We start from the raw sequence: 6,995 nt of genomic DNA, 5'->3' as shown, positions 1-6,995 counted from the left end.
TGAATGTCATTAAAGTATTTAATTTCTCCATCATAGATGAAACTCAGTTTAGCTGGATACAGGATCCTAGGTTGAAAGTTCTTTTGTTTTAGGAGATTAAAAGTCGATGACCATCCTCTTCTAGCCTGAAAAGTTTCAGCTGAGAAATCTGCAGTCATCCTAATACTCTTCCTCTTGTAGGTTATGGTTTTCTTACGTCTAACTGCTTTCAGAATTTTCTCTTTCATTTTAACTTTGGTGAAGTTAAGTATGATGTTTTTGGGGGATGTCTTGTTCGGGTTGAGTCATGCTGGGGTTCTGAAACTATCTGCCATCTGAATTTCAGGATCTCTTGGCATGTCTGGAATGTTCTCTTTCATAATTTCATGAAGAAGAGCCTCAGTGTTTTGTGAAGCAACTTCATTACCTTCTGGGATTCCTATAAAGTGATTATTAGTTTTCTTTGAATTATCCGAGAGCTCTCTGAGAGTGAGATCTGTTTTTGCTCTCCATTTCTTTTGATCTTTGCGTTCCTGGGCTTCTTCAAAAGCTTTGTCTTCAAAATCAGAGATACTTTTTTCTGCGTGTTACACTCTGTTATGGAGGGATTCCACTGTGTCTTTTAGATCCTTGAGGGCTGCAACCTCTTGTCTCAGTATTTCAAAATCTTTGATCATTTTATCTTTGAAATCGTTGAGTTCTTGAGACATCTTTTGAATAATTTCTTGAACTCCTAATTCCTTCCTTTCTTCCATTCTGTTAATGTTATTTGCTATCCACGTTTTGAACTCAAATTCTGACATCTTAGCCATTTCCTAGTGGATGGGGTCTTCTATTGTGTCTACCCCATTTTCCCTTGGAAGAGTTGATCTACTCTGGTTATTTGAGTTGCCAGAGTGTTTCCGCTGGTTCCGCCCCATGCTGAGTTTACCTTGTTTAGAGGCCTTATCAGAACCGTTCAGTTGGAGGCTTCTTCTGGTTGCCCAGAAAGACAGGCAGAGTGTGTCTGTTGTCTTCTCCCAGTTCTCGGGTGCTGCGACAGCCGGGGTGCAGTGGAACAGCAGCAACTACACGGGAGTGTGTGTGGCCGGACTAGACCTCGTTCAGCTTGCTGGGGCGATTAGCGGGCAGGAGACCGGCAGCAGCCAGAACAGTCTTTGTTCAGCCCCTCTGGGGCAACTGGTGCAACAGGGGAACTGTAGTGGCTAGATCAATCCTAGTTCAGCACGCTGGAGCAGCCAGGGGGTGGAGGAACGGCAGCAGTAGCACAGGGTATGTGAGCGACAAGATCTGTCCTAGTTTAACCCCACCAGAGTAGCTGGAGGGAAGCAGAGCTCTCTTTCACCGTTGCCCATTGGACGTGTGCAGTGCTAGCAAGCCGATCTCTGCCCTCCCAGTGTGTGGACCCAGAGTGGGGAACTCCTTCACCTCTGTCTGAGGGATGTACGTGGCTCTAGCAAACAGTTCTGCCCCCCCAGAGTGGTAGACCCCTCCACCGCCACCTGCCGGGCACGCGTGGCTCTAGCAAGCAGTTCTAGGCCCACCCAGCTTGGGTGCCTGGAGCAGGAAACTCCTCCCCTGGCCCCTGTGGGGTGTGTGTGTCTCTAGCAAGCTGTTTTGGGTCTACCTGGAATGGAGGACTCCTCTTCCACTGCCCGTGGGACGCCCGCAGCACTAGCAAGCAGTTCTGGGCCTGCCCAGAGCAGGATCCTGGCGCAGGGATCTCCTCTACCACTCATGAGACGTGTGACTCTAGGAAGCAGTTTTGGGCCTGGCCCACTCTGTGAGGGCAAAGGGACTCACCCTGCAAATGGTTTAGTCTGAGAAGGTTAATACCTTTTTCCCCACCTTGTTCCCAGTCACTTGTAATCCCCCAGGTCTGTGACCCTATTCACTTCAGTAGGTCACTGCTCCTGGGGTTTAGGACTGGCAAAATCAGCTGGAATTTTGAGTTCGACGGGGGGTCATGCGTGTTTAAATTAGGCTTCTGTCCAGCTAGATTTCTCTCTAAATCAGAGGTTGCATTCAGCTCTGGGCAGCAGACAGATAACAGTTTACATTCAGGTGTCAATTCTAGCCTCTGCATGACCACTGCCTTTGTCTCAGGGGGATTACACCCTGAAGGCTGGCACTCTACCCATGAAAGTTATCTGCGCCCTGTCTGTGGCCACTGTCCAGAACCTCTGTTTGCCCAGATAGATGGGGCTGGAATGATGTCAGTTTGTAGCTCAGGATGCCACTATTGCTGTATTGGCGTCCCCTGAGCCGACTTTCTTCTCCTCACGCCTGTGCCACAGTCAGCACAGAACAGCACCAGGCCCTTCCCCCTCCACTTCTCTCAAGGAGATGCCCAAGAACCTGGACTCCAAACCTCTAAACCTTGGAGTGAGTGTGTGGGAACTCCTCGGAGTTCAATGTGGCAGGTGGGGAATATATAGTTTTATATAGTTCAAACCTTCGCTCAACCATACACCTGGGGTACCCCTTTGAATAGTCCTTGGGTGGTCTGCCAGGTTTAAGGGGTCCAAATCAGTTGTCCCAGTCACCACCTGTTTCAAGTGGAAGAGTTCAGATGTCTCTGGGAGCTAAATAAGAGGGATCTGCTTGCAGCTCCGATATAATTTGCTCCAGTGCTCCATGAGGGCAAAGGGACCCACCTGGCAAATGGTTTAGTCTGAGAAGGTTAATACCTCCTTCCCCACCGTGCACCAAGTCATTCATAATTCCCCAGGTCTGTGGCCCTATTCACTCCAGTAGGCCACTGCTCCCAGGGTTTACAACTGGCAAAATCAGCCAGAAATCTGAGTTCGGCAGGGGGGTCTTGCATGTTTAAATTAGGCTTCTGTCCAGCTAGATTTCTCTGTAAATCAGAGGTTGCATTCAGCTCTGGGCAGCAGACAGATAGCAGTTTACACTCAGGTGTTAATTCTGGCCTCTGCCCACCCACTGCCTTTGTCTCAGGGGGATTACACCCTGAGTGCTGGCGCTCCACCCATGAAAGTTATCTGCGCCCTGCCTGGGGCTGCTGTCCAGAACCTCTGTTTGCCCAGAGAGATGGGGCTGGAATGGCGCTAGCCTGCAGCTCCGGATGCCACCGTTGCTGCACTGGTGTCCACTGAGCCGACTCTCTTCTCCTCACGCCTGCACCACAGTCAGCACAGAACAGCACCAGCCCTTTCCCCCTCCACCCCCTCCACTTCTCTCAAGGAGATGCCCAAGAATCTGGATTCCATAGGTAACAAACCTGCAGACCTTGGAGTGGGTGGGTGGGGACTTCTTGGATTTCAATATTGCAGGTGGGGAATATATACAGTTTTATACAGTTTTACAGTTTTATGCCTGGCCAGAGGGTGCTGTGGCATGCCAGCAGGGGTAGGAGGTCCAGTTTTTAGGGGATCTCTCCCGTGGGATAGAGTGGGAAGAAGTTTAAACTTTGCTCGTTTGTTTGCACAGAGTAAACTGCAAGCCCTTGTTGAGGGGGAGGGTACTTCCATCCGCTTGGTGGTGGATTTTGTACCTTTTGTTTCTATTTTTGGGGTCGCAGCTTGCCTTAGGAAGGTTGAAGTGTGCTCTTCAATCTTCTCTCTTGGCTCTGCTCTGAAGCATCAGCTAACCTGATAAACTTCTGTCTTTTAAGCTTCCTTCTGGACGGGAGTTTCTGTAAAAAGCTGGCTGCAGTCCGCCATCTTGGCTCTGCCCCCCCATCAGTCTTCTTTAGAGAAGATTTTATCTGTCTCTTTTGCCCAGTGATATAAGGGATTGTTGGCTCTTTTTATGTTGATTAATTTGAATTCTCTGTAGATTCTAGTTATCAAGCTTTTGTCTGATTCAAAATATGCAAATATCCTTTCCCAACGTGTAGATTGTCTATTTGCTTTGGTTGTTGTTGCCTTAAATATAGAAGCTTTTCAGTTTAATTAAGTCTCATTTTTTAAAAAAATTTTATCATTGTTGCAAATGACACAGAGTCTTCCTTATAAAGTCCTTCTCCAGGAAGATAGCTTCCAGTGTTTTTCACACACTGTATTCGAGGATTTTAATTGTTTCATGACTTAAATTTAGGTCTTTTATCCATCTTGAATCAATTTTTGTGTGTGGAGAAAGGTACAGGTCCAATTTCATTCTTTTACATGTGGATATGCAGTTCTCCAAATACCATTTATTTAATTGGGATTTATTTTCCCCAGTGTATCTTCTTGTTTGGTTTATAAATGATCAGGTGGCTGTAAGATGTTAGTTTCAACTCCTGGTTTTCCATTCAGTTCCAAATATCTATGTCTCTATTTTTGTGCCAATACCATGCTGTTTTGATCACTATGGCCAGTAGTGAAGCCTAAAGTCTGATACCCTGGCTTTGTTTTTATTACTAAGAATTGCCTTGGCTATATGTGTTTTTTTCTGGTTCCATACAAAATGAAGAATGATTTTTTCTTTGTCGTGAAAGTATGATGTTGCTATTTTAATAGGAATGACATTGAATCGGTAGATTGCTTTGGAAAGTATACATATTTTAACAACATTGATTCTTCCCAGCCATGAACATGGTATGTTCTTCCATTTGTTATTATCTTCTGCTATTTCTTTTCTTAGGGGTTCATAGTTTTCTTTATGGAGCTTCTTCACTTCTTTTATGAGGTGTATTCCTAGCTATTTCATTTTCTTTGAAGCTACTGAGAAGGGTATATTGTCTTAATTACCTTCTCATATTGGCTGTTATTGGCATATACACAGGCTACTGATTTGGAGACACTGATTTTATATCCTGAGACGTTACTGTATTTTTTTTTTATCAATTCCAGGAGTCTTGTGGTTGAGTCTTTGGGGTTCTCTAGGTATAAGATCAAATCATCAGCAAAGAGGGAGAGTTTCACTTCCTCTGCCTCCATTTGGATGCATTTAATTTCCTTCACTTGCCTGATCATATTGGTTAGAACTTCCAGCATTATGTTGAATAGTAGTGGCAATAGAGGGCACCCTTGTCTTGTTCTAGTTCTGAGTAGAAAAGCTTTCAGTTTTACTCTATTCAGTATAAGCTGTAGGTTTGTCATAGATGGCTTTGATCAGTTTAAGAAATGTGTCACCATTGCCTGTATTCTTCAGCATTCTAATTAGAAAAAAAATATGTTGAATTTTATTGAATGCTTTTTCTGCATTTATTGAGAGGATTGTCTTTGTTTTTGCTTCTGTTGATATGGTGAATTACATTGATAGTTTTGCTTATGTTCAACAAGCCTTGTATGCCTGGGATGAATCCTACTTGATTGTGATGTATGATTTTTAATTTTTTTTTATTAAATCATAGCTGTGTACATTAATGCAATCATGGGGTACAGTGTGGTGTTTTTATATTCAGTTTGAAATATTTTCATCAAACTGATTAACTTAGCCTTCATGTCATTTTCTTAGTTATTGTGTTAAGACGTTTATATTCTGCTTTTAGAAAGATTCACTTGTACCCTTGTGAGATAAACCATAGAAGTGATCCCTTCAATCACCCTCCCTCCACTCATTCATCTTCCTCCCCTCCCTTCTCCCCTCCCCATATTCTTAGGCTATAATTAGGTTATAAATTAGTTTCGTAATAGGGTTGAGTACATTGGATACTTTTTCTTCCATTCTTGAGGTACTTTGCTAAGAAGAACATAAATGATAAGCTGTAATCTATTGGCTAGGATTTATTGAGAATTTTTGCATCTATATTCATTACTAAAATAGGTCTGTGCTTCCTTTTCAGTTTTTTGGAATAATTTCTGCAGTATGGGCAATAAACTCCTTTGAAGGTTTGAAAGAATTCTGGTGTGAAGCCATCTGGTCCAGTCCATTTTTTTTGTTGGGAAATTTATAGTTGCTTTGATTTCAGTGCTTGAAATTGGTCTGTTCAGAAGATCTATTTCTTCTTGATTAAGTCTAGGGAGAGGGTGTGATTTCAAGTATTGTCCCATCTCCTCCACATTGTCAAATAGATGGGCATAGAGTTTTTTGTACTATTCAGAAAGAATTTCTCGTATCTCTGTGGCATCTGTTGTTATTTCCCCTTTATCATTCCTGATTGAGGTTACTAGAGATTTTACTTTTCTGTTTCTAGTAGGTCTGGCCAATGGTTTATCTATTTTATTTATTTTTTCAGAAAAACAACTTTTTGTTTTGTTAATTTTCTGAATTTTTTTTGTTTTCAATTTCATTAATCTCTGATTTAATTTTGGCTATTTCTTTTCTTCTATCGGGTTTAGAGTTAGATTGTTCTTTTTCCAATTCCATAAGGAGATTTTTGAGTGTTTTTTGAAGCTAGGTATCTAGTGCAATGAATTTTCTTTGCAGAACTGCTTTTGCTGTATCCCAGGGGTTTTGTTAACTTGTGTCTTCATTGTTGTTATGTTGAGGAAATAAATTCCTCTTTAATCTTATCCTGAACCCAACTCTCATTCATCATAAGGTTGATTAGTTTCCAAGACTTTGTGTGGGGATGAACAATTTTGTTGGAGTTGAGCTTAACCATTATCACTTTGTGATGTGAGAAGAGACATGTTATAATTTCTATTCCTTTAATTTTGCTGAGGTTTGATTTGTATCCTTGGATGTGATCTAATTTTGGAGTATGCTGTGAGCTGATAAGAAAAAAATACATTCTTTTACTTTGGGATGATGTGTTCTGTATGAGTCTATTAATCCCATTTGATCTAGGATCACTTCTGAGTCCTTTATATCATTGTTTAGTTTCACTTTAGAGTATCTGTCCAGTTCTGTCAAAAGGTTGTTGAAGTCCCTGACTATTAAGTGTTATGGGATATCATATTGCTCAGATACTTCAAGGTCTGTTTCATAAATCTGGGAGCATCTAAGTCAGGTGCGCAAATGTTTAAAATTGAGATGTCTTGTTATATTGTTCCTTTGGCCAGTATGAAGTGTCCATCTTTGTTTTTTAAAATAGAGTTACTTCGACTCTGATTTTATCTGAGAATAAGATCGCAACATCTCCTTTCTTCTCATTTCCATTTGCTTGATACACTGTTTTTTTT

This window comes from Otolemur garnettii, unplaced genomic scaffold (assembly GCF_000181295.1).
Source record: "Otolemur garnettii isolate 467f Iridium unplaced genomic scaffold, OtoGar3 scaffold00175, whole genome shotgun sequence".
NCBI classification, from domain to species: Eukaryota; Metazoa; Chordata; class Mammalia; order Primates; family Galagidae; genus Otolemur; species Otolemur garnettii.
The sequence above is the reverse complement of the archived record's forward strand: the minus strand, read 5'-3'. Positions refer to the sequence as shown.